This window comes from Pristiophorus japonicus, unplaced genomic scaffold (genome assembly GCF_044704955.1).
Source record: "Pristiophorus japonicus isolate sPriJap1 unplaced genomic scaffold, sPriJap1.hap1 HAP1_SCAFFOLD_314, whole genome shotgun sequence".
Lineage (NCBI taxonomy): Eukaryota > Metazoa > Chordata > Chondrichthyes > Pristiophoridae > Pristiophorus > Pristiophorus japonicus.
This window is the reverse complement of record NW_027252933.1, coordinates 64,679-92,371: the sequence shown is the minus strand read 5'-3', so window position 1 is coordinate 92,371 and position 27,693 is coordinate 64,679. Positions and strand designations below refer to the sequence as shown.

At 53.4% G+C, this 27,693-nt stretch overlaps 1 non-coding gene across 1 annotated transcript; it reads right to left on the bottom strand.

The window, feature by feature from the left end:
* Nucleotides 1–15,978: 15,978 nt before the first annotated feature.
* LOC139249470 (U1 spliceosomal RNA) lies at nucleotides 15,979–16,142 on the bottom strand. The gene has a single exon (XR_011591185.1). It is a non-coding gene; the product is annotated as a U1 spliceosomal RNA (small nuclear RNA).
* Between the last annotated feature and the right edge of the window lie 11,551 nt (nucleotides 16,143–27,693).

Genomic DNA, 27,693 nt, shown 5'->3' with positions numbered 1-27,693 from the left:
ATGAGGTCCTGCAGACAGAATGGAAGGAGCTAGGAAGAAAATTAAAGGGTAGGACCTCAAAGGTAGTAATCTCCCGGTGCCACGTGCTAATGAGTACAAGAATAGAAGGGTAGAGAAGATGAACGCGTGGACACGTGTGGCTGGAGAGTTAGTGTAGGAGGGAGGGCTTTAATTTCCTGAGGCATTGGGACCGCTTTTGGGGGAGATGGGACCTGTACAAACCGGACAGGTTGCACCTCAACAGCGCCGGGACCAATATCCTCGCGGGGAGTTTTGCTAGTGCTATTGGGGAGAATTTAAACTAGCTTGTCAGGGGGAATGGAATCTGAGAACAAATTCAATCGGGAAGGAAGTAAAGCTGAAATTGGATAGCAACAATTTAGAAAGCGAATCTGTAAGACAGAGGAAACAAGGGTTAGTAAGTAGTAATCAAGGAGGTCTTCCTGTACTAAATGGTATATACTTTAATGCAAAGAGTATAGTGAATAAGGCGGATAAGCTAAGAGCACAGGTAGACACTTGGGAGTATGACACTATAGCCATTACAGAGACATGGCTGAAAGAGGGGTAGGTTTGGCAGCTCAATATTCCTGGTTACAGGATTTTTAGACAAGACAGAGAGCGGGGTAAAAAGGGGGGGGTGGGGTCGCGGTATTGAGTAAAAAAACTATTACAGCAGTTAGAAGGGATGATATGTTAGAGGGATCATCAAATAAGGCCATATGGGTCGAATTGGAAAATAAAAAAGGGGCGATCATATTGCTGGGCATGTATTATAGACCCCCAAACAGTGGGAGATAGATAGAGGAGCAAATATGTAGGCAAATTGCTGTGAAGTCTAAAAACCATAGGACAGTAACAGTAGGGGATTCTAACTGTCCTAATATTGATTGGGATAAATATAGCGTGAAGGGTATAGAGGGTGCAGAATTCTTAAAACGCATTCAAGATGACTTTTTTAGTCAGTATGTAACAAGCCCAACACGAGAGGAGCGGTTTTGGATTTAGTTTTAGGGAATAAAGTTGGCAGGTGGAAAGGGTATTAGTGCGAGAGCACTTGGGTGCCAGTGACCATAATTCAATCAGATTCAAGTTAGTTATGGATAAGGACAAGGATAGACCAGGAATAAAAATCCTAAATTGGTGAAAAGCTAACTTTGCTAAGTTGAGGAGTGATTTGGAAACAGTGGACTGGAAACAGCTACATGTAGGTAAATCAGTGTCGGAACAGTGGGAGGCATTCAAGGAGGAGATTCGGAAGGCTCAGGCCAAACATGTGCCCTTGAAGAAAAAAGGTGGGAATCACAATTCTGGAGCCCCCTGGATGTCTAGGGACTTACAGGGGAGGATAAAGAAAAAAAGGGAAGCTTATGTCATATACCGACGGCTAAATACTGTTGAATCTTTGGAGGATTATAGAAAGTTCAGAGGTGAGATTAAAAAGGATATTAGGAATGCTAAGAGAGAGCATGAAAAATTCTTGGCAAGTAGAATCAAGGAAAACCCAAAGATGTTCTATAAATATATTAAGAGCAAGAGGTTAACTAAGGAAAGGGTAGGGCCTATTAGAGACCATGAGGATAATCTTTGTGTAGAGGCGGAAGATGTGGGTATGGTTCTTAATGAATACTTTGCATCTTTTTTCACAAAGGAAAGGGTCAATGCAGATGCCACTATCAAGGAGGAGTGTGAAATTTTGGATGAAATAAACATAATGAGAGAGGAGGTATTAAGGGGTTTAGCAGCTTTGAAAGTAGATAAGTCCCCACACCCGGATGAAATGCATCCCAGGCTGCTGAGCGAGGAAACAGAGGAAACAGCAGAGGCCTTGACCATGATTTTCCAGTCCTCTTTGGATTTGGTCATGGTGCCGGAGGACTGCTAATGTTGTACTCTTGTTTAAGAAGGGAGAAAGGGATCGGCCGAGTAATTACAGGCCTATCAGCCTAACCTCAGTGGTGGGAAAATCATTGGAAAAAATTCTGACAGACAGGATAAATCTACATTTGGAAAGGCAAGGATTAATTAGGGACAGTCAGCATGCATGTGTTAAGGGAAGATCGTGTTTGACTAACCTGATTGAATTTTTCGACGAGGGTTGATGAGGGTAGTGCATACGATGTGGTGTATAGGGACCTTAGCAAAGCTTTTCATAAAGTCCCACATGGTAGGCTGGTCACAAAGGTTAAAGCCCATGGGATCCAGGGCAAAGTGGCAAGTTGGATCCAAAATTGGCTTAGTGTTAGGAAGCAAAGGGTAATGGTTGATGGATGTTTTTGTGACTGGAAGGATGTTTCCAGTGGGTTATGCAGGGCTCAGTACTGGATCCCTTTGTTTTGTGGTATACATCAATGATCTAGATTTGAACATTGGGAGTATGATTAAGAAGTTTGCAGATGACACTAAAATTGGCTGTGTGGTTGATAATGAAGAGGAAAGTCATGGACTGCAGGAGGATATCAATCTACTGGTCAGGTGGGCAGAGCAATAGCAAATGGAGTTTAATTCAGAGAAGTGTGAGGCAATGCGCTGTGTGATGGCTAATAAGGAAAGGCTATACACATTAAGCAGTAGGCCATTTAAAAGTGTAGATGAACAAAGGGACCTTGGAGTGCTTGTCCATAGAAGTCTTTTTTGGGAGGAAACTAAAACATTAAATCGTTAAATCGTGTCGCCCTGATCTGGGGGAGACACCAAACATTTTCAAGGCCCTTTTTTTGTTTTTTTGGGGGGGGGGTTTTGTGTTTTTGTTTTTTAGTTTTTTTTTGGGCACGAAAATCATATTTTTTTTTCTCCAAGTGCCCCCTATAAAAGGGGAGGGGGACACTAAAAACACCGGCAATTAAAACAAATGAAACTTTAAAACGTAAAATCAAATTAAAATTTGGTTGCCGGGCGTGATGATGCACTCCAGTCCCTCCGGTGCCCACCTCTCGTGGAAGGCCGCGAGTGTACCGGTGGACACCGCGTGCTCCATCTCCAAGGACACCCTGGCGCGAATGTACGTGCGGAAGAGAGGCAGGCAGTCAGGCTGATGGCACCCTTGGCCGTGCCCAGGAGCAGTCCTACGAGGAGGCCCTCGGACCTACCCGCTCCCCTCCGCACAGGGTGCCCAAAGATCAGGAGTGTGGGACTGAAGTGCAGCCAGAATTTCAGGAGCAGCCCCTTTAAATAATAAAACAGGGGCTGCAACCTTGCGCATTCAATAAAAACATGGAACACGGACTCTTCAAGACCGCAGAAATTGCAGGCGGCCTGGGAGCCCGTGAACCGGCTTAAAAATTTATTGCACGGCATTGCTCCGTGCACCATTCTCCAGGCCAAGTCCCCTATAAATAGTGGGAGGACTCCCGCGTCGAGTGCCCTCCATCGGGGACCTCCGTCTCTTCCGGACGGCAAGATGGTACGCCATGGCGTGTCCGAACGGCAGGCGAGGATGGCAAAGTTGAGAGTGTGCAGGAGCAGCCCGTACAGGAAACACCTCCGCGCGGAACTGAAAGGCACGGAGGGGATTTCCTCGAGGCGGCTCAAGTTGTGAGGCGCCGGCTCCCGAGGGAGTTTCCGGGGTTTGGCGCCAATGAGGAATTCCGTCCGGACGGGGGTCAGTTCGGACGGGATTTCCCCACGTGCTTGAGCCTCCTCGATGCACCTAACGGAGTCAGGGCCCAGAGCTGTTTTTAGCGACTCGATGGCATCGGTCGCGCGGCGGACGTTCGCAGAATTTAGGCGCCGCGCCAGCGTGTCTGGCGTCATCCAGCCCGCTCCTCAGCCATCGAGCAGGTCCCTGACCCTGGTCACCTCACCAGCCACAGCCCTCTCGTCCGACCGCCACCTAAAACCTCGGTCGTGGAGGTACAGATTTCCGAGCAGCGGCTCCTGCAGGACAGCCGCCACTCCAGCTGGTGGAGAGCTGCGCTTGGTGGAGACTTTGTTCCAGACCCTGGTGAGTTCCTTGTAAAAGACAGGCAGCTCCTGGACGGCGGTCCTGACGCCCCCCAAGCTCACAAACAGGAGCTGCGTGTCGTAGTTGAGGCCGTGCTGCTGGCGGAAGAAATACGACGCCAGAGCACGCCACCTCGGAGGGGGCTCGACATAAAGATATTTCTGCAGGGTCTGAAGACGTAAAGTCGCGAGCTGGGTGCTGACGCACACCAACGACTGACCGCCCTCCCCAAGCGGGAGCCTCAAGACCGCGGCAGAGACCCAGTGCTTCCTGTTGTTCCAGAAGAAGTCCACCAGCTTCTTCTGTATCTTGGTGACAAACGCAGGGGGAGGGGTCAAAGTGACCAGCCGGTACCACAACATGGCGGCCACCAGCTGGTTTATGACTAGCGCTCGACCCCTGTAGGACAGCACTCGGAGCAGTCCTGTCCAGCGCCCTAGGCAAGTGGCGACCTTGGCCTCCAGCTCTTGCCAGTTCGCCGGCCAGGCTTCCTCGTCGGGGCTAAGGTAGATTCCCAGATAGAGGAGATGGGTTGTGCTCCAGGCAAAAGGCCTGAGCTCCTCCGGCAGGGAGTCCACCCGCCACTGACCCACCAGGAGTCCGGAACATTTCTCCCAGTTGATCCTGGCAGAGGATGCGGCCGAGTAAATCTCCTGGCACTCACGCATCCTCCGCAGGTCAGCGGGATCCTCTACCGCGAGGAGCCCACCCTGTCGAAAGCCTTCTCTTGGTCGAGAGATAGGAAGGCGACCGACAGACCAGCCTCCTGGGAATGATGGATGAGGTCCCGGACCAGATGGATGTTATCGTGGATTGTCCGGCCCGGGACCGTGTAGGACTGGTCGGGGTGGATCATGTGGTCCAGCACGGCGCCAAGGCGAGCAGACATCGCCCTGGCGAAGATTTTGTAGTCCGTGCTGAGGAGGGAGACCGGGCGCCAGTTCTTAAGGAGGCGGAGATCGCCCTTCTTAGGCAGCAGGACGATGACTGCCCTGCGCCAAGAGAGGGGTATCTCCCCGGTCGCCAGGCTTTCCCCCAGGACCCATGCGTAGCCGCCCCCCAGGACGTCCCAGCCCGTCCAGCCCCGGGGCTTTTCCCCTCGAGAGCCAGGCGAGGGCGCCGGTCAGCTCCGCCAGGCTTGGCGGAGCTTCCAGATTTTCGCCGCCCTCCGGGCCGACCTTCGGCAGGTCCTCCCACAACACTCTACGCGCTTCCTCGCTGGACGGCTCCGGAGAGAACAGAGCCCCGTAATATTCACGGGCCCTGTTGTTGACGCCCTCCGGATCCGAGACGAGAGAGCCGTCGTCGGCCAGCAGCGTCAAGAGCTGCTTACGGACACTCTGTCTTTTTTCCAGCGAGTAGAAGAAGGGGGAGCCGCGGTCCAGATCCCGCAGGAACCGGATCCGCGACCTCACAAACGCGCCTCGGGACCCGATGAGCTGCAGGTCCTTCAGCGCGGCCTTCTTCGCTTCGTGCACCATCCGCAGGGCCGGGTCCTCGACAACTTGACCGAGACGGGACTCCAAGTCGAGCACCTCTTTTTCTAGGCGCCCGACCCTGGCCGCCCGCCTTTTGGTCGACCCCCTCGCGTACTCTTGACAGAAGACGCGGACGTGAGCCTTGCCCACGTACCACCATAGCCTCAAGGAGGGGAAGCCCCCCTGCTTCCTTCTCCAGTCGGCCCAGAAACGATGGAACGAGTCCTGGAACCGCACGTCCTCCAGCAGCTGGTTGTTAAAATGCCAGTACGCGGACCCCATCCTCGCGCGGAGCGAAGCGAGCTCCGCCCACACCAGGTGGTGGTCCGAACACGGCACCGGCCGCATGGAGGCCGCCGGGACGCAGGAAACGTACGCCCGAGACACGTAAAGGCGGTCGACTCTGGACCATCCTACTCCAGGCCTCACCCAAGTAAAGGCGCTGGAGTCGGGATGGAGATTTCGGCAGACGTCCACCACGTCGAAGGACCCGACCAGGTCCCTCAACTTCTCCATCGCCGTCATGCTCTGCGGGGCACCGGAGCGATCCCTCGCCTCGAGGGTGCAGTTAAAATCCCCCCCGAGGACAATGCAGTCGCCGATGTCGACGGAGCCAAGAAGAGCAGACACTTCTTCGAAGAAGCGCGTTTGCTGCGGGCCGGGCTGAGGGGCGTACACATTCACGAGATGGAGCGGCACGTCCCCCAGGTGAACCGTGACGTGCAGCAAGCGGCCTGGCACGGGCTCCTCGACCTCCAAGATCTCCGGCTGAAAATGCGGGGCCAACAAGATGGCCACCCCACAAGAAGTGGCGGTGAGGTGGCTCATGCGGACCTCTCCCTTGCCATTCCAGGAGCCACGTGGCTTCGTCTCCCGGAACGGTGTGGGTTTCTTGCAGGAAGCACACCGCATATTTCCCCTCCCGCAGGAGCGTAAAATTGTTAAATCTACGGCGTGCCTCTCTGCCGCCGTTGATGTTGAGGCTGGCTATGGTTATCTTCATGACAAAAGCATAGTGCAACCTCTACCTAACCTATTGTGGTGGGGGAGTGGAGTCTTTTGTTGACCTCCACTCCTTCAGCAGCCCAGCGAGGAACCTTTTGAGCCGGCGCAGCTCAAGGCCTTGCGCCTTTGATAAGGGCCCGCCCACGGCCATGGTTTTAGCGGCAGCGCGGATGGACGCGACGAGCAGCCCCGGCTCGGACCATCTTTCCAGGGCCAGATGGGCTCGGTTGCGGCGACCCTGGCTCTGGACCAAAAAGTCCCGGAGTTCCTTTGCAGGAATGAGGGGGGACTCAGCGGCGGGCACGAGCAGATCCACCGCCTCACTGGCGATGGACTCGAGATCTTCTCCCTCGTCCCCCACGGAGTCCCCGTCCCCCTCCGGGAGGTCGCCGCCAGCAGCCGGCCCGTCGACCGCACGAGGTACGGCAAACGGCCCGGCCACTCCATCCGACCCTGGCTCTGCCCCGATCCCACCCCCAGGATTGTCGGCAGAGGAGTCCCCACTGGGCTCTTTTAAAACCGGTGCTGGGTCAGGAAGCGATAGCGGAAGGGGTTCCTCCTCCGCCCCAGGAGCCGGGGAAGGCGGAGAGACCTGGTCAAAGTAATGTTCCAGGTCCTCCAAGTATCCCAGCTCCAAAGTAGGGGGCGAGGGTTGTTGTTCTTCCCCCTCCCCGCCGCCAGCCCCCGGCCCAACGTGCACAGAATCATTAAAATTGTTCACATTTGTCATTTCTTCCGGGTCGAGCGACTCCCGGGGGAAGTTGGTTAATAGCTGGGCGGGCTCAGGTTCGGCATTTTCGGCCCCGCCCGCCTCAGTCCCCGGGACGCTCGACCCGGTGGCTACGCATTCCTCCGCTGGCCCCACGCCCCCCACGACAGGCAGATCTTCCACGCCATCCCCGGGAGGCAGAGGCTGGGCAGCCTCGACTGCCTCACCCTTCCCGGGGACAGACTCCTCTCGCCTACGGCGCAGTTTGGGGGCGCTGGTGGGGGACGCGGGACACGCGGCGGGCACCGACTCCTCTGCAGAGGGATGTTGTTCCCCCTCCGCCTCATTGGAGCGGCGCCTCCTTTTGTTCCTGGGGGTGGCGCGGAGACAGGGAGACCTCCATGTCTGCCGAGGCCTCCCGCTCCACTCCCCCCTTTTTCTTATCTTGCCCGCGCCCGAACCCCTCTGCGGTATTGGTCAAGGGCTCGGGCACGGGCTCAGTGCACCCCGCGCTCGCCGGTGACGGGGTTGGGCTGAGCGCGGTAAACAAATTGTCTGGCGCACTGAGGGGACCCGCCTCGAGGTGTTTCGCCTTCTTCCGCGCCTTCCTTCCGATCGGACGCTCTCCCTCCCCCCCGCCGGAGGCCGTGAAAACAAAGGCCCCCGACGATGCCCGCGCACCTACAGCTCCCGGCACGCGGACGCTACTAGGGGGAGGGGTGGCGGCGGTGCCAGCCTTGGCTGCCTTCGGTGGTTTGGCGGCCCTGGAGGCGGGGCAGTTCTTGCGAACATGCCCCACCTCCCTGCAGGCATGGCACCGCACGCCGTCCGACGTCCAAAAGACGCGGTAGGCAGTCCCCTCGTGCACCACATTAAATGATCCCTCCGTCGTCTCCTCCCGCGCCAGCCGGACAAAGAGCTGGCGGCGGAAGGAGAACACATGGCGCAGGCTGCTCTCCCTGAGGCCGAGCGGTATGGGGTTAATCCCCGACCTTTCCTCCCCCAGTTGGTGTAGGTGAGGGAGGAGGAGCCCAGCGGGAACAAAAGGCGGGACGTTAGAAATGGTGACCCTCTGCACGGTGGCCTCGAGAGGGTCCACCGGCAGGAACGTCCCGCCCACTGTGAGCCCCTTTTCGAGGGCCAGGGACACCGCCCGCTACGACCCCAGGAAGAATACAGCCTTCCCAGACATCTTGGAGGCCGCGACAACGGCCGAGGGGCCGACTACCCCAGCCATCGCCCGCATGCGCTCCTCGATGCTCATTGTGGGGTGAGTGTAGCTCTTGACCCCGTGTTTTTTTGTTATTAGTCTGAACGGTGGCAGGGCAGCAGGAGGCACAGGAGGCACCGTGGATGTGGACGCCGCCTGCGTGTACGTCTTTGCTGACCCCGCCACCGGCGTGGATGGGGTCGCCATCACGGGGTCCCTTTAAGGGCTACACCCACCCCAAAGTCACAGGCCTTAATGGTCTTTAATGGCCTCGTTGGTGTTTTGAGCGTAGGGAGCTCTTAATGGGGCACACCTCTCCCCTAGTTAACGAATGGGGAGGGGCCTTGCTCCCTCTGCTCAGTTGTCTTAATTGTCTTATTTCCAAATTAGGAGGAAAGGGCTCTCAAAGAGAGAGGGGAGAGACAGAGAGGGAGAGAAAGAGTACGGGGGGGGTGGGAAAGAGGGAAGCTGCGAGGGCAGGTCTCCCCTCACAGTGATGGGTGGGCGTTTTTCTGGGGTGCACTCCCCAGATGATGGGAAAAAAAATCAAGACACAGTCCTTGTCGATGGTCTTCGGGTGGGGGGAGATGATGTCTTCACCTGGGGTAGTTGGAGCCACCCAGGCACACACTCCCCAACGATGTTAAATAGGGTGATTAGTACTACTTCAGCCAGGTAGCACCAGCTATCCCAGGCTAGGCAATGGGGGAGGGGTGCTTCAGTGCTGTGTGGGGCCTAGCTGTAAGCAAGACCCCCACACACACTTCCACACACACACACCCGCCGCGATGTTCCGGCCCTCGAAAGGTCTTCTTTCCTCCCCCACCGATACAACAAAGTCTTTCGGGGAATGCACCAAAACACACCCACCTGTCGAAGATTGTAGAAATGGCTCTCCCTCCTTCCACACTGGATGGTGTTTTCTCAGGTTGTTCTTTTCCCCCTCTCTCCAACTCTCTGTAGTAGTAATAAGTTGATAAATTTTTCTGCTCTCCTCCTCTCCCTCTGGATGTTGAATTGTAGTAAGCCAGCCCCTTCCTCCTCTTCCTGGGCTGGTCTCAGGGTTCACTCCAGGCCTTCCAGGCAGGAGCAAAGCAGGGAGCTCCTTCTCTCACCACAGCACAGCTCCAACTGAATAGGCCACGCCTCCAAAGCTCCACCATTGGTTCACAGAACCCTTGAAAGTCGCAGGCCAGGTGGATAACGTGGTTCAGAAGGCATATGGAATGCTTGCCTCTGTTGGCCGAGGCATAGAATGCAAGAGCAGGGAAGTTATGCTTAAATTGTATAATACTCTGGTTCGGCCACAGCTGGAGTACTGCAGCAGTTCTGGTTGCCGTATTACAGGAAGGACGTGATTCAACTGGAGAGGGTGCAGAGGAGATTTACGAGGATGCTGCCTGGAATGGAGAATCTTAGCTACGAGGACTGATTGGATCGGACTGATTGGATAGGATCAACCGGGACCTTTTCATGAAGAAAATCCTGCTGGAAACATGTGACATGAAAGTCGCCGACATCTTGGCCTTGCAGGACCTCCCGAAGAGAGGTTACTTTGATGTGACCTTCAGAACCGTCGCCCTCTGCCTGAAGTTCCTGAAGGGACTGAAGGAGGCGAGTGAACCGCTGCGCTCAGTGCTGACTTGGTAGCCACTGTTCACCCTACCGTTGCAGAGAAGACGCACTATCACAGTGCAGATGTACAACCCCCACATCCCAGTCATTGATGTGCTGACTTTCCCGCCAGGTATGTCGATGGGGCAGGAAACAGCAGCGACCTGAAAGACTTGCACGGGATATGGACCAGCAAGCACCAGATCCAGGTCACCATGAAGGTGGACGCCAGCGGAACCATCCTGCACCCACCCCTCCAGCTTCGCCATCGGAGGAAGTTGGGGCTACATGGTGTACGCTGGCCAGCCCAATGTGTGCCGGACCTGCGGGAAGGCAGGCCATGTGGCGGCAAGCTGCAAAACTCTCATCTGCTGAAACTGCAAGAACGAAGGCCAACAGACAAAGGACTGTAAGGAGACCAAGTGCTGCAATCTCTGTGGTCTGGCTGGGCACCTTTACAAAAACTGCCCCAAACGCAACTTCAGCTATGTGCAGGCAGCAAAGAACATTGCACCAGAGGAGGAGGAAGCTGAGGGACACAACGCTCCAGAGGAGACCCACACCCTCCCCCCGACCAACGCCCTGGGCAAAGAAGCAACCGCCCTCGTGGACTCGGAACAAGTCGGTGAGGAAGAGAAGCCTGCCATGGCGAGCTGCGAGACACCAGCAGCCAGCAGTGAAGCTCTCCCCCATCGCACCGAGTCCAGGAACGAGGAGACAGCGGACGATGAAGCGGGATGGGAGACCATCAAGGAAAAGGCCCGCATGTGTAAGGGGAACAGGCGAGCAAGGGCCCCTGCGGGAACGACAGGGAAGAGGCGGCTAACGTCCACGACAGACAGCAGCGACGGCAGCTCGTCTGATGAGGAAAGGCGAGACAAAGCCCCTCAATACCGCCACCAAAACAAGAGTCAATACGCCAACCCACAGCCACAGGCGACCGGGAGCAGTGAAGTGACCGGCACAGCCTCGCTCCGGGAACCCGGGAGCAGCGAAGCGCTCAGCGCACACGAGCTCCAGAACACCGGGAGCGAAGAAGCGACCAATGCAGACCAGCTCCGGGACAACGGGAGCAGCGAAGTGCCCAGCACACCCCACCTCCGGAATACCGGGAGCGACACAGCGATCGAAGCACACCAGCTCGAGATCGCTGCGACTGATGAAAAGAGGGAACCACCAACACCAGGCGAGGACAGTGCAGAGGACATATCGGACTTTCTGACAACACGACACCAGTCCCCTGGTCGAAACACTCCCACGGCAGAGGACGACCAGTATGCCAGCCCAGGTGAAGTAGACTTTTACAGTGAAAATCGATGGATGCAGGAACCGGCCACTGGGCAGGTCTCCAACGTAAAGGACAGTTTATTTAAAATGTAAATGTTTTGAACTGCAACCTGTAACTTAAACATGGATTTAAAAATAGCATCTATTGACGTGCGTAGCGTAAAATCCACTACGCGATGTGTTTCCACCTTGGGGTACCTCGTCAAGATCAAAGCGGACCTGCTGTTCTTGCAGGAGTGCGGGCTGCCGCACTTCAGCAGTTACCGGCAGTGGTCACGATGGTAGGCCCATGGACCATCCATATGGTCAGGGCGCAATGACAGCCGGTCTTCCGGCCTGGGCATTCTGCTGTGGGGAGGCCACTTCACCATCACCAAAGTTAAGGAGGTGGTGGGCGGCCGCCTCCTCGTAGCAGACGTAATGTACAAAAATTCCCCTCGAAGGCTAATTAACGTGTATGCCTCACCTCTCAGAATCGAGCGGCTGGCCCTCTTCCAGCAGCTCCCACTGCTGCTGGCAACGTCCAGACCGGTCATTCTGGGCGGTGACTTCAACTGCATCATCGATGCGGCTGGACGATCCAGCAGAGCCGACAGCAAGCTGGGCACCACGTCCAGACTCCTGATGGACGCGGTAAAAGATGCCAAGCTGTGCGACGTCTTCAGCAACCCTGCAGATGGAGCACCGCTCAGATACACCTGGTCGAGACCAGACGGGTCCGCCCGTTCCAGAATAGACTTCCTGTTTGTGTCCCACACGCTCCAGGTCAGATCCACCGACGTCACGCCGGTGTTCTTCTCTGACCACTGCCTCCTACTGGCCGACTGTCGCCCACAGGAAAACCAGAAAGTTGGCAGAGGGATATGGAAGCTTAACGTGAATCTGTTGACTCCGGAAAACGTGGAGGAACTCAAGAGGGATTACAAAGGTTGGAGAACCGTAAAACCCCTCTGCGATTCCCCGATGCACTGGTGGGAAACAATCAAGACAAACATCAAGAGGTTCTTCATCCTCAAAGGTGTTCAGGAGGTGAGAGGGAGACAGAGGGAATTGTCCCAACTCCAGAAGAGCATGCAAAACCTGCTCCTGCTGCAGTCGATGGGGGTCAATGTCGCGGAGGAACTCGAAGAGGTGAAGGGCCAGCAAGCCTCGCTCTTTGCCTCAGAGTCCTCCAAGATTATCTTCCGCTCCAGAGTCTGCTCTGTCTAGTAGGATGAGACGTGTTCGCGTTTCTTCTTCCAAAAGGTAACAGGGGGAGCTCTGTGATCACCAGCCTAAAGGAAGAAGACGGTTCTGTGACGTCTTCGCAGCCTGACATGCTGAGGATCAGCAAATCCTTCTATGCCAGGCTGTATGACGTCAAGCCCACAGACCGCGCGGCCTCCCAGTCGTTCCTGTCGTCTATTTCGGAGGTCCTAAACGACAGTGAGCAGGAGAGTCTGGACCACCCGCTAACTCTGGACAAGATGACAAAGACCGTCCGGTCCCTTGCGACGATTAAAACTCCCGGAAGCGACGGCTTACCGGTCGAGTTGTATTCGGCTCTGTGGGACTGGATGGGCCCAGACCTGCTGGAAGTGTATGGGGGTATGCTTCTGGCTGGTAGTATGTCAGAATCAATGAGGAAAGCAATCATCACCCTCATCTACAAGCAGAATGGGGAGAGGGAGGAAATCAAAAGCTGGTGACCCATTTCGCTGCTCAATGTGGACTACAAGATCCTGTCAAAGGTCATCGCCAACAGGGTCAAGCCTGCTCTTGAGCTGGTGATTCACCCGGACCAGACCTGCGCTGTCCCCGGCAGGAAGATCTCTGATAGCCTGGCGCTACTCAGGGATACGATCGCCTACGTGCGGGACAGGGGGGTGGACACCTGCTTAATCATCTTAGACCAGGAGAAGGCCTTTGACAGGATATCGCACACGTACCTGATGGACGTGCTCTCCAAAATGGGGTTGGGGAGGGTATCCGCAATTGGATCCAACTGCTCTACACAGACATCAGTCGTGCAGTTCTAATCAACGGATGGGAAACTGAAAGCTTTTCGGTCAGATCCGGAGTCAGGCAAGGCTGTCCTCTCTCGTCTCTCTTGTTTGTGTGTTGTATCGAGTCCTTTGCCGGGTCCATCAGGAAGGATGTGGGCATTAGAGGGGTGACGATCCCAGGCAGCAGAGGCGCTCAGGTCAAGACCTCCCTATACATGGACGACGTAGCCATCTTTTGCTCGGATCCGCAGATTGCTCACAATCTGCGACCAGTTTGAACTGGCCTCTGGAGCAAAGGTCAATCGCAGCAAGAGCGAGGCCATGCTCTTTGGCAACTGGGCCGACGGATCCTTTATTCCCTTCACCGTTAAGCCAGATTACCTGAAGGTGTTGGGAATATGGTTCGGAGCGGACGGGGCATGCGCCAAAAACTGGGAAGAGCGTATCGCCAAAGTGAAACAAAAACTGGGATGGTGGAAGCTGCGCTTCCTCTCCATGGCAGGAAAGAACCTGGTCATCAGGAGTGAGGTGCTCTCGGGGTTGCTGTACGTGGCACAGGTCTGGCCCATCTCTCGCTCCTGTGCCGCGGCAGTCACCCGGGCCGTCTTCCACTTTGTCTGGAGGTCCAAAATGGACCGTGTCCACAGAGACACAATGTACAAATCTCTGGACAGTGGAGGAAAGGATGTTCCGAACGTGGCCCTCATCCTGATGGCCACCTTTGTGTGTGGCTGCATCAAGCTGTGCACAGACCCCCAGTACACAAACACCAAGTGTCACTACGTGCTGAGGTTCTACCTGTCCCCGGTGTTGCGAAGGATGGGCCTGGCCACGCTGCCGCGAAACGCCCCCACCAGTTGGACCATGCCTGTCCACCTGTCCTTCGTGGAAAAGTTTATCACAAAAAAAACCCTTTGACCACAAAGCCATAAAACAGTGGTCAGCACGTAAGGTCCTGGACGCCCTACGAAAGAAGGAGAGGGTGGACTCTGTCGGGTGGTTCCCTGAGCAGACTTTCGAACTCGTTAGGCAGAACGTCTCATCGCCAGAGCTTTCACACAAGCACCAAGATGTAGCTTGGTTGGCAGTGAGGAGGGCCCTACCCGTCAGAGCGTTCATGCACAGCCGGCGTCTCAGCAACACGGCACGGTGCCCCCGAGTCGGCTGCGGGGCGAACGAGACTGTCACCCACCTCCTTCAGGATTGCGCCTTTGCAAGGCAGGTTGGGTGAGTGGGCTCCTATACTCAAATCCCCGAGCTATGAAGGCCAACATACCATTTGCCTTCTTTACCGCATGCTGCACCTGTATGCCAACGTTCAATGACTAAAGAACCATGACACCCAGGTCTCGTTGCACCTCCCTTTTTCCTAATCTGTCACCATTCAGATAATATTCTGCCTTCGTGTTTTTGCCCCCAAAGTGGATAAGCTCACATTTATCCACATTATACTGCATCTGCCATACATTTGCCCACTCACCCAACCTGTCCAAGTCACCCTGCAGCCTCTTAGCGTCCTCCTCACAGCTCACACCGCCACCCAGTTTCGTGTCATCAGCAAACATGGAGATATTACACTCAATTCCTTCATCCAAATCATTAATGTATACTGTAAAGAGCTGGGGTCCCAGCACTGAGCCCTGTGGCACTCCACTAGTCACTGCCTGCCATTCTGAAAATGACCCGTTTATCCCGACTCTCTGCCAACCAGTCGTCTATCCACGTCAGTATATTACCCCCAATACCACGTGCTTTGATTTTACACACCAATGGGACCTTGTCAAAAGCCTTTTGAAAGTCCAAATACACCACATCCACTGGTTCTGCCTTGTCCACTCTACTCGTTACATCCTCAAAAAATTCCATAAGATTTGTCAAGCATGATTTCCCTTTCCTAAATCCGTGCTGACTTGGACCGATCCTGTCACTGCTTTCCAAATGCGCTGCTATTTCATCCTGAATAAATGATTGCAACATTTTCCCCAGCACTGATGTCAGACTAACCGGTCTATAATTCCCCTCTTTGTCTCTCCCTCCCTCCCTTTTTATACCGCAGCGTGGGCTGGCCCCGTGCTGTCCCTGTCCCCGAACTCAGGCCTCTCCTGGTCCCCGATCACGTCCCTCCACAGTCTCTTACCGCCCCTTCGCCCCGACCTCGTCGCTCCCGCTGTGTGTGCCCACGCGCCAATCAGCGAGCTGATCCAAAATCAGTGTGCTGAGATAGCTCCAGATGAATTGAAAGAGATTTGTGGGTTGCAGTTGATTAAACGCTGAAAATGCCCAAGCAATTTGTCCAAAGTAGCAGTGAAGAAAGCTGAATGAACTATGTGGCTAAAGCAAGTGAAAGTGCGTGATGTTCTGCTGAGACCAGAGCTTCCGTACTGTGTGGAATTGTGGTCCCCGAGATCCAAGGGAGATCTTCAAGCCAGTGAAATGTGATGTATTAAACCTGAAATATTGTCCGCCTGTTGGATAGTGTGTGTATGACAGCACAGTTCCACACGAGTTGTCCGTCGTCCCCTGTTGGATTGTGTGTGCATGCTGATATGCGGCAGTTGGTCGGAATGGAGGAAACAACACTTGGACTCGGAGAGTTTTGTGATGGCCTCGTAACGTCTCGTACTTCGCAGGGTTAGTGGGCATTTTTATCAGCGCCTCTGCTGGAATTGAAGCCTAGGTTAAGACTGATGAATAGATAATGAACTTAGAAACGGATATGTTGCAAATTCTGATATTAATTGTAAAGCCAGGGGAGAGCGCGAACGCAGTCCCCCACTACCACAAATTTTGCAGTCGAGTATCCCGCATTTGGGGACATCGCAGGCGTCAGCACACCCGAAGTGCAATGGGCTAGCCTCGTCCTGGGAGAACCACCTTCTTGATCATGGTTACTCCCCTGCCAGGTAAGTATGCTCGATTTTCGCACACAACTGCCTCCCGACATCATCCGCTGCCTCTTAACGTCTCAACGACTCATGTATAAAAATCACAATGTCCCTTTTCACAAAGTGCTGCTGCTTTGACATGTCCATTCTGCTAAAATATTGCAATGTCTAATGATATATCCCTTGTGAAAACACAGCATTAATACAGAAGATGCCGTCCTTATTTGCATATTGCCCTTAAAAGGAAATCAAAGCTCCCTCAGTAACATGCCTTCGGGCCAGGGAAAGTTTTCCGCAAATATAATCGCGATGTATATTTATTGCCTGTGAAGTAAATGTTTGTCAAATCTTCATGTGAAAACTAATTCAGAATCTGACGTGTTTGAAAAAGCAATGTTCCAGTTTTGCACAGGGGAAGATCAATAGGGAGGTGTGAGCTTGTGGCCGGGAGTCTTCGTCACAACAACAGCAACAACAAAAACTTGTATTTATATAGCGCCTTGAACGCAGTGAAACGTTCCAAGGCATTTTTTTAAATTTCAAAATATACTTTATTCATAAAAAAATCTGTACAGTACATTCAATGGCATTTCAGTACATTTAGCTGCGGTCAGCAATCCCATACAATACATCTGGGTGCTGACGGCAGTTCCGTTCGTTACATTTCTTGTTTTTCAGTTCAACTGCAATTCAGTCCAATAAACGGGATACATTGTGGTACATTCACACAAATGACGTTTCATGTGTCACAATCCAGTGCCCGGAATGGGTGACGGTACATTTACATTTTTCTTTTCAAACATGCATTTCGTAACACACCTTGCATTGTACATGGCACGACATTGGTGTTTACAGATTTGGTGCTCTATGTACACAAAAAGTAAATTACAAATACAGCCCGAGGGGGGTTTGTACTGATTCCATCCCCCGGGTTTACCGTGGCAGAAGGGCTTTAAACTGTGGCCCTTTCCCACCGTGCCTTTGCGGCGACTGCACCAATTTTCAGTGCGTCTCTCAGCACGTATTCCTGGATCTTGGATTGCGCCAGTCTGCAACACGCAGACGTGGACATCTCCATGCTCTGGAAGACCAGCAAGTTTCGGCAAGACCAAAGAGCGTCTTTGACCGAGTTGATGGCCACCGCATCTCTTTCCAGACCTGCGTCGCAAAGGCGCAATCCTGAAGGAGATGGGTGACAGTCTCGTCCGCCCCGCAGCCGGCCCGGGGGCACCGTGCCGTGCTGTTGAGGCGTCGGCTGTGCATGAACGCTCTGATGGGTAGGGCCCTCCTCACCGCCAACCAAGCTACGTCTTGGTGCTTGTGTGAAAGCTCTGGCGATGAGACGTTCTGCCAAACAAGTTCGACAGTCCGCTCAGGGAACCACCCGACAGGGTCCACCCTCTCCTTCTTTCGTAGGTTACGACTCTTCAAGTGCACACCCAAGTACTTTTTAAATGTGATAAGGGTTTCTGTCTCTATCACCCTTTCAGGCAGTGAGTTCCAGACCCCCACTACCTTCTGGGTGAAGAAATGTTTCCTCATCTCCCCACGAGTCCAACTACTTTAAATCTATGTCCCCTGGTTATTGACCCCCTCCGCCAAGGGAAATAGGTCCTTCCTATCCACTCTATCTAGGCCCCTCATAATTTTATACACCTCAATTAAATCTCCCCTCAACCTCCTCTGTTCCAAGGAAAACAACTCCAGCCGATCCAATCTTTCCTCACAGCTAAAGTTTTCCAGTCCTGGCAACATCCTCGTAAATCTCCTCTGCACACTTTCGAGTGCAATTCCATCCTTCCTGTAATGCAGTGACCAGAACTGCACGTAGTACTCAAGCTGTGGCCTAACTAGTGTTGTAAACAGTTCTAGCATAACTTCCCTGCTCTTGTATTCTGTGTCTCGGCTAAAAAAGCAAAGCATTCCAAATGCCTTGAAACTACCTTATTGACCTGTCCGGCTACATTTTAGGATCTGTGGACATATACTCCAAGGTCCCTCTGTTCCTCCACACCACTCAGTATCCCCCCATGTATTGTGTATTCCCTTGCCTTGTTAACGCTCCCCAAATGCATTGCCTCACTTTTCTGGGTTGATTTCCATTTGCCACTTTTCTGCCCAAATGACCAGTTCATCGATATCTTCCTGCAGTCTAAAGCTTTCCTCCTCAATGTCAACCACATGGTCAAATCTTGTATCATCTGCAAATTTCTTTATCATGTCCCCGACATTTACATCCAAATCATTCATTTGTCGTCGGTCTGTACATTTAAAAAAAATTTAACCAGCAAGTATTTTTTGAGTGTCAGCAAATTCAACGGGCAATTCATTGTTTTATTTTGCTGCCTTTCAGTCATGTGAAACCCAATGAGAATTTAGTCAGGCAGGGAATAGGTACGTTACTGTTTGAGGAGATCTTGCTCCATGCCAGATTGTGGCTTGCTGAAGCAGTAACTACCTAACTTTACAAGGATGATACCAGAAATGCGAGGTTATACCCATGAGGAAAGGATGAACAGTCTGGGTCTGTTTTCTCTTGAAAGGAGAAGGCTGAGGGGTGACCTAATAGAGGTCTTTACAATTATGAAAGGTTTTGATAGAGTGGACACAGAGGGAATGTTTCCACTTGTGGGTCGGAACAAAACTTGAGGCCATCAATACACGATAGTTACCAAGAAATCAAATAGGGAGTTCAGAAGAAACTTCTCTACCCAGAGAGGGGTGAGAATGTGGAACTCGCTACTATAGGGAGTAGTTGAGGTGAATAGTATCGATGCATTTAAGGGGAGGCAAGATAAGCGTATGAGGGAGAAAGGAACAGAGGGTTATGCTGAGAGTTAGATGAGGAAAGATGGGAGGAGGCTCAAGTGGAGTATAAACTGCGGCATGGACTGGTTGAGCCGAATAGCCTTTTTCTGTGCTGTAAGTCCGATGTAATCTGCTCCCTTCGTCAAAGAACAGAGAACCCATTCAGCCGCCCGCTATCAGTGACATTCTGACAATCCACGAAAGAAAACAACTTTCAAATGTGCAAAAGCTGATGAATATATTTACAAACAGAAGAATACACCAACAATTTTTGATACCAAAGTGCTTGAGGGTTTCTTCATTCGAAGACCCATACAAGGTGCTCCCCTATTGGCTTAAACATTCCCTTGTTCCACGTTGTGACATTCCCTTGTTCCTGGTGTTCCACATTGTGACATTCACTTGTTCCTGGTGTTCCACATTGTGACATTCTCTTGTGCCTGTAGTTCCACATTGTGACATTCACTTGTTCCTGGTGTTCCACATTGTGACATTCCCTTGTTCCTGGTGTTCCACATTGTGACATTCACTTGTTCCTGGTGTTTCACATTGTGACATTCACTTGTGAAATTGCCCTGTGCCCCGATTGGGGGCGGTAACCAGCTGGAGCTGGGACTTTCTGTGCCTGGCACATAAATCCCACTCCTGTCATTGAATTGGGCTTCCCGTTCCTCAAAGGAAGTGAGGCACAATCTCGCCACTCCACTTCCATTAGGGGCAGTTGGTGGGGCGCAATGGGGCGGCGAGTGAATTGCTACGTGAATGCTCCGCGTAGCACTGACATGATTCAACGCCATTCCCCTTCGCTTAAAGGGGAGGACACTGCGATCTCTGCAAGGCTTCTGATGTCCTCCACTTGGCCACCAGGGCAGCATGGGACTGGGCCTGTAGCCCGGCACCCAAACCGAGAGTCGGCAAACCAGTAAAGATGGCGGTGTGGGGCGCTGACACCCTCCCCTTTAGGTATGGCCTCGAGAGCGAAGCTGCTCACACCAACCCCGGGGCCTGTGAGGCAATTTCCCCCGCGGGGCATTGAGGTCGGCACGGGACAGTGAGGGGCAGCACCTCCGCAAACTCCCGGGCGGTTTCTTCTGCCGCGTTAGCACCCCCCCGGAGGTGCTAATGGGTCTCTCAAATAGGGGCAATTTTGCCCCCTGAATGTTCCATATCGCCCTCTAGTGTCAGCTGTGGCTCAGTGGGTAGCACTCTAAGGGGTAGAAATTGCCCCCTGCCCGAAACGGGGCCCGTTTCCATGGTTTTTAACCACAGCTGCAGGTCAGGTCGCCTCTTGAACGACATTCGGCTCTTTTTTTTTCCATGGATCCGGAAGTCGATCAAAATGGGAGCAGTGACAACACCTGAGGGGTGGATACGCGGCAGTGACAGTAACTTAGGGGCGGAAGTTGGGTTCGAGCGATGTCAGTGCCACAATGACATTATCACCCTCTGTGTGGGGTTAGAGGGGATCGTTTTCTATTGAGAAACCTGAGTGAGTTTAGGACACCAGCGATACCACCGAGCTGCACAGCACACTGCTTTCTCCCGTGTAATAACGGGGAATGAAATGAACAAGCCGTGGAATTGATGTTTCACAGAGTAACTATTTGTAGTGTGTTTACAGATTCCCAATGTACACATTGTGCCACCGGCTGGAAGTATTTCGGAGGCATCTGTGAAGGACTGGAATGCAGCTAACATGCATTACTTCTCCACCCGGTCTCACCTCATAGTCATTGACAGTAAAGAGGAGCAGGTAAGGATTTGTAGTCGCACGCAGGGGCACTACCAACACCAGCCTCCCCCTGTCTCAGTACTGTCCCCAACCCTGTTGGTCATCAGTGAGCCACTGCTGTTGGAGACCATCTCTGATCACTCCCTTGTATCGCTCTCCACTCACATCCCCCTTCCCACCCCCCACTTCCTTCTGTGTCCACCCCTGAAAAAAATTCTCCCCGTCATTTACAATGCACTATCAAATTCACAACTGTCTAGCCATTGGCCCTCCATTCTAATCCACAAAATATCGAATCCCACCCTCACCTTTGCTGCCCTTGTCCCCATTAAAACCATTACTCTCTCTCACCCTGGACATTCCCCCAGTTACGGTCCTCATCTTCACTCCCTTAAATCCAAGAGATGCAGACTTGACTGTTTATGGTGCACAACTGGTTTAGCCATTTATCGCCTGCTCTGGCCACATAAAGCACTATTGGGTCCCGCTCTCCTGTTCCCAAACTGGTCACTACCCCAGAATCATCCTGGAATGCAAAGTTAAGCTCCGGCTTCTCTTCTCCATTACCAACTATCTTCTAAAACCCCTCAGCCCTTTCACCACCACCCTTCCCTCCAACAAGTGTGAGGAACTCATGGACTGAGATCATCTTATTAGCTGTATCTACCTCTTCCCTCCTTACCTCAACCCAAACTTCCACAATGTTCCCCCTGCCCAGCCTTGACCTCACAACTTTCTCCAGGCTGGTTCCCTGAGCGGACTGTCGAACTCGTTTGGCAGAACGTCTCATCGCCAGAGCTGTCACACAAGCACCAAGACGTAGCTTGGTTGGCAGTGAGGAGGGCCCTACCCGTCAGAGCGTTCATGCACAGCCGACATCTCAGCAGCATGGCACGGTGTCCCCGAGTCAGCTGCGGGGCGGATGAGATTGTCACCCATCTCCTTCAGGATTGCGCCTTCGCAAGGCAGGTTTGGAAAGAGATGCAGTGGTTGTTGTCGAGGTTCATCCCGAGCAGCTCTGTAACACAGGACTCTGTGCTCTACGGGCTGTTCCCAGGGTCACGCACCGAGACAGACATCACCTGCTGCTGGAGGGCCATCAACTCGGTCAAAGACGCTCTTTGGTCTTGCCGAAACTTGCTGGTCTTCCAGAGCAAGGAGATGTCCACGTCTGCATGTTGCAGACTGGCGCAATCCAAGATCCAGGATTACGTGCTGAGGGACGCACTAAAAATTGGTGCAGTCGCCGCAAAGGCACGGTGGGGAAGGGCCACAGTTTAAAGCCCTTCTGCCACGGTAAACCCGGGGGCAGGAATCAGTACAAAACTCCCCTCGGGCCGTCCTTGTAACTTCTTTTTTGTGAACATGGAGCACCATGATCAGTAAACACCTATGTAGTGCCATGTACAATGCAAGGTCTGTTTCGTAATGCACGTTGAAAAGAAAAATGTAAATGTACCGTCACCCATTCCGTGTACTGTATAGTGACACATGTAATGTAATTTGTTGAATGTACTACAATGTATCCCGTATTGGACCGAATTGTACTTGAACTGAAAAGCAAGGAAATGTATCGAACGGAACTGCTGTCAGCACCCAAATGTAGTGTATGGGATTGCTGACCGCAGCTAAATGTATTGAACTGCTTTTGAATGTACTGTACAAAGTTTTATATGAATAAAGTATATTTTGAAATTAAAAAAAACTTTCTCTCGGCTGTCGCCTACCTCGCCTCATACCCTCTCCGAGTATATCATGACCATGAGATCCACCTCCTGCCCTATTCTCTCTACCCTATTCAAAGCAAACTGTTGAGCCCCCAACTTCCTTTCCTGGTACCAATGTTATCCGATATTGTTGACGATTCTCTCTCCTCAGATACTGTCCCCTCCCTTTCAAATCTGCCATCATCACCCCTCTCCTAGAAAAAACCTCATCATTGATCTCTCTGGCTTTGCAATCTCACTTTCCTCCCCAAACGTGTTGAACGTCTTGTCACTTCCCAAATCCATGCCCATCTTCCCTGCAATTCTATGTTTGAACCCCTCCAATCAGGTTTTCGGCCCACCATATCACTGAAACAGTCCTTATCAAAGTCACAAATGACATCCTATGTGACTGTGACCGGGTGAACTAGCCCTCCTCATCATTCTCGATCCCTCTGCCACAGTTTAAAAAACACTTGAATTTATATAGCGCCTTTCACGACCATCGGACATCTCAATGTGCTTTATTGCCAATGATGGGTTTTTTTGAGTGGAGTAGAGCACAGAGTCCTGTGTTACGGAGCTGCTCGGGATGAACCTTGACAGCAACCACTGCATCTCTTTCCAAACCTGCCTTGCAAAGGCGCAATCCTGAAGGAGGTGGGTGACAGTCTCGTTCGCTCCGCAGCCGACTCGGGGGCACCGTGCCGTGTTGCTGAGATGCCGGCTGTGCATGAACGCTCTGACAGGTAAGGCCCTCCTCACCGCCAACCAAGCTACATCTTGGTGCTTGTGTGAAAGCTCTGGCGATGAGACGTTCTGCCAAACGAGTTCGAAAGTCTGCTCAGGGAACCACCCGACAGGGTCCACCCTCTCCTTCTTTCGTAGGGCGTCCAGGACCTTACGTGCTGACCACTGTTTTATGGCTTTGTGGTCAAAGGGTTTTTTTTGTGAAAAACTTTTCCACGAAGGACAGGTGGACAGGCATGGTCCAACTGGTGGGGCGTTTCGCGGCAGCGTGGCCAGACCCATCCTTCGCAACATCGGGGACAGGTAGAACCTCAGCACGTAGTGACACTTGGTGTTTGCGTACTGGGGGTCTGTGCACAGCTTAATGCAGCCGCACACAAAGGTGGCCATCAGGATGAGGGCCACGTTCGGAACATCCTTTCCTCCACTGTCCAGAGATTTGTACATTGTGTCTCTGCGGACACGGTCCATTTTGGACCTCCAGACAAAGTGGAAGACGGCCCGGGTGACTGCCGCGGCACAGGAGCGAGAGATGGGCCAGACCTGTGCCACGTACAGCAACCCCGAGAGCACCTCACTCCTGATGACCAGGTTCTTTCCTGCCATGGAGAGGAAGCACAGCTTCCACCATCCCAGTTTTTGCTTCACTTTGGCGATACGCTCTTCCCAGTTTTTGGCGCATGCCCCGTCCGCTCCGAACCATATTTCCAACACCTTCAGGTAATCTGGCTTAACGGTGAAGGGAATAAAGGATCGGTCGGCCCAGTTGCCAAAGAGCATGGCCTCGCTCTTGCTGCGATTGACCTTTGCTCCCGAGGCCATTTCAAACTGGTCGCAGATTGTGAGCAATCTGCGGATCCGAGCAAAAGATGGCTACGTCGTCCATGGACAGGGAGGTCTTGACCTGAGCGCCTCTGCTGCCTGGGATCGTCACCCCTCTAATGCCCATATCCTTCCTGATGGACCCGGCAAAGGACTCGATACAACACACAAACAAGAGAGACGAGAGAGGACAGCCTTGCCTGACTCCGGATCTGACCGAAATGCTTTCAGTTTCCCATCCGTTGATTAGAACTGCACGACTGATGTCTCTGTAGAGCAGTTGGATCCAATTGCGGATACCCTCCCCAAACCCCATTTTGGAGAGCACGTACATCAGGTACGTGTGCGATATCCTGTCAAAGGCCTTCTCCTGGTCTAAGCTGATTAAGCAGGTGTCCACCCCCCTGTCCCGCACGTAGGCGATCGTATCCCTGAGTAGCGCCAGGCTATCAGAGATCTTCCTGCCGGGGACAGCGCAGGTCTGGTCCGGGTGAATCACCAGCTCAAGAGCAGGCTTGACCCTGTTGGCGATGACCTTTGACAGGATCTTGTAGTCCACATTGAGCAGCGAAATGGGTCGCCAGCTTTTGATTTCCTCCCTCTCCCCCTTCTGCTTGTAGTTGAGGGTGATGATGCCTTTCCTCATTGATTCTGACAAACTACCAGCCAGAAGCATACCCCCGTACACTTCCAGCAGGTCTGGGCCTATCCAGTCTCACAGAGCCGAATACAACTCGACTGGTAAGCCGTCGCTTCCGGGAGTTTTAATCGTCGCAAGGGACCGGACAGTCTTTGTCATCTTGTCCAGAGTTAGCGGGTGGTCCAGACTCTCCCACTTGCTGTCGTTTAGGACCTCCGAAATAGACGACAGGAACGACTGGGAGGCCGCGCGGTCTGTGGCCTTGACGTCATACAGCCTGGCATAGAAGGATTTGCTGATCCTCAGCATGTCAGGCTGCGAAGACGTCACAGAACCGTCTTCTTCCTTTAGGCTGGTGATCACAGAGCTCCCCCTGTGTACCTTTTGGAAGAAGAAACGCGAACACGTCTCATCCTACTCGACAGAACAGACTCTGGAGCGGAAGATAATCTTGGAGGACTCTGAGGCAAAGAGCGAGGCTTGCTGGCTCTTCACCTCTTCGAGTTCCTCCGCGACATCGACCCTATTCGAATGCAGCAGGAGCAGGTTTTGCATGCTCTTCTGGAGTTGGGACAATTCCCTCTGTCTCCCTCTCGCCTCCTGAACACCTTTGAGGATGAAGAACCTCTTGATGTTTGTCTTGATTGTTTCCCACCAGTGCATCGGGGAATCGCAGAGGGGTTTTACGGTTCTCCAACCTTTGTAATCCCTCTTGAGTTCCTCCACGTTTTCCGGAGTCAACAGTTTCACGTTCAGCTTCCATATCCCTCTGCCAACTTTCTGGTTTTCCTGTGGGCGACAGTCGGCCAGTAGGAGGCAGTGGTCAGAGAAGAACACCGGCGTGACGTTGGTGGATCTGACCTTGAGCGTGTGGGACACAAACAGGACGTCTATTCTGGAACGGACGGATCCGTCTGGTCTCGACCAGGTGTATCTGAGTGGTGCTCCGTCTGCAGGGTTGCTGAAGACGTCGCACAGCTTGGCATCTTTTACCGCATCCATCAGGAGTCTGGACGTGGTGCCCAGCTTGCTGTCGGCTCTGCTGGATTGTCCAGCTGCATCGATGATGCAGTTGAAGTCACCGCCCAGAATGACCGGCCTGGATGTTGCCAGCAGCAGTGGGAGCTGCTGGAAGAGGGCCAGCCGCTCGCTTCTGAGAGGCGAGGCATACACGTTAATTAGCCTTCGAGGGGAATTTTTGTACATTACGTCTGCTACGAGGAGGCGGCCGCCCACCACCTCCTTAACTTCGGTGATGGTGAAGTGGCCTCCCCACAGCAGAATGCCCAGGCCGGAGGACCGGCAGTCGTTGCCCCCTGACCATATGGATGGTCCATGGGCCCACCATCGTGACCACTGCCGGTAACTGCTGAAGTGCGGCAGCCCGCACTCCTGCAAGAACAGCAGGTCCGCTTTGACCTTGGCGAGGTACCCCAAGGTGGAAACACATCACGTAGTGGATTTTACGCTACGCACGTTAATAGATGCTATTTTTAAATCCATGTTTAAATTACAGGTTGCAGTTCAAAACATTTACATTTTAAATAAACTGTCCTTTCCGTTGGAGACCTGCCCAGTGACCGGTTCCTGCAGACAGAGATTGTCACTGTAAAAGTCTACTTCACCTGGGCTGGCATACTGGTCGTCCTCTGCCGTGGGAGTGTTTCGACCAGGGGACTGGTGTCGTGTTGTCAGAAAGTCCGATATGTCCTCTGCACTGTCCTCGCCTGGTGTTGGTGGTTCCCTCTTTTCATCAGTCGCAGCGATCTCGAGCTGGTGTGCTTCGATCGCTGTGTCGCTCCCGGTATTCCGGAGGTGTGGTGTGCTGGGCACTTCGCTGCTCCCGTTGTCCCGGAGCTGGTCTGCATTGGTCGCTTCTTCGCTCCCGGTGTTCCGGAACTCGTGTGCGCTGAGCGCTTCGCTGCTCCCGGGTTCCCGGAGCGAGGCTGTGCCGGTCACTTCACTGCTCCCGGTCGCCTGTGGCTGTGGGTTGGCGTATTGACTCTTGTTTTGGTGGCGGTATTGAGGGGCTTTGTCTCGCCTTTCCTCATCAGACGAGCTGCCATCGCTGCTGTCTGTCGTGGACGTTAGCCGCCTCTTCCCTGTCGTTCCCGCAGGGGCCCTTCCTCGCCTGTTCTCCTTACGCTTGCGGGCCTTTTCCTTGACGGCTCCCATCCCACTTCATCGTCCGCTGTCTCCTCGTTCCTGGACTCGGTGCGATGGGGGAGAGCTTCGCTGCTGGCTGCTGGTGTCTCGCAGCTCGCCATGGCAGGCTTCTCTTCCTCACCGACTTGTTCCGAGTCCACGAGGGCGGTTGCTTCTTTGCCCAGGGCGTTGGTCGGGGGGAGGGTGTGGGTCTCCTCTGGAGCGTTGTGTTCCTCAGCTTCCTCCTCCTCTGGTGTAATGTTCTTTGCTGCCTGCACATAGCTGAAGTTGCGTTTGGGGCAGTTTTTGTAAAGGTGCCCAGCCAGACCACAGAGGTTGCAGCACTTGGTCTCCTTACAGTCCTTTGTCTGGTGGCCTTCGTTCTTGCAGTTTCAGCAGATGACAGTTTTGCAGCTTGCCGCCACATGGCCTGCCTTCCCGCAGGTCCGGCACACATTGGGCTGGCCAGCGTACACCATGTAGCCCCGACTTCCTCCGATGGCGAAGCTGGAGGCGGGGTGCAGGATGGTTCCGCTGGCATCCACCTTCATGGTGACCTGGATCTGGTGCTTGCTGGTCCATATCCCGTGCAAGTCTTTCAGGTCGCTGCTGTTTCCTGCCCCATCGACATACCTGGCGGGAAAGTCAGCACATCAATGACTGGGATGTGGGGGTTGTACATCTGCACTGTGATAGTGCGTCTTCTCTGCAACGGGTGGGTGAACAGTGGCTCCCAAGTCAGCACTGAGCGCAGCGGTTCACTCGCCTCCTTCAGTCCCTTCAGGAACTTCAGGCAGAGGGCGACGGTTCTGAAGGTCACATCAAAGGAACCTCTCTTCGGGAGGTCCTGCAAGGCCAAGATGTCGGTGACTTTCATGTCACATGTTTCCAGCAGGATTTTCTCCATGAAAAGGTCCCGGTTGATCCTATCCAATCAGTCCGATCCAATCAGTCCTCGTAGCTAAGATTCTCCA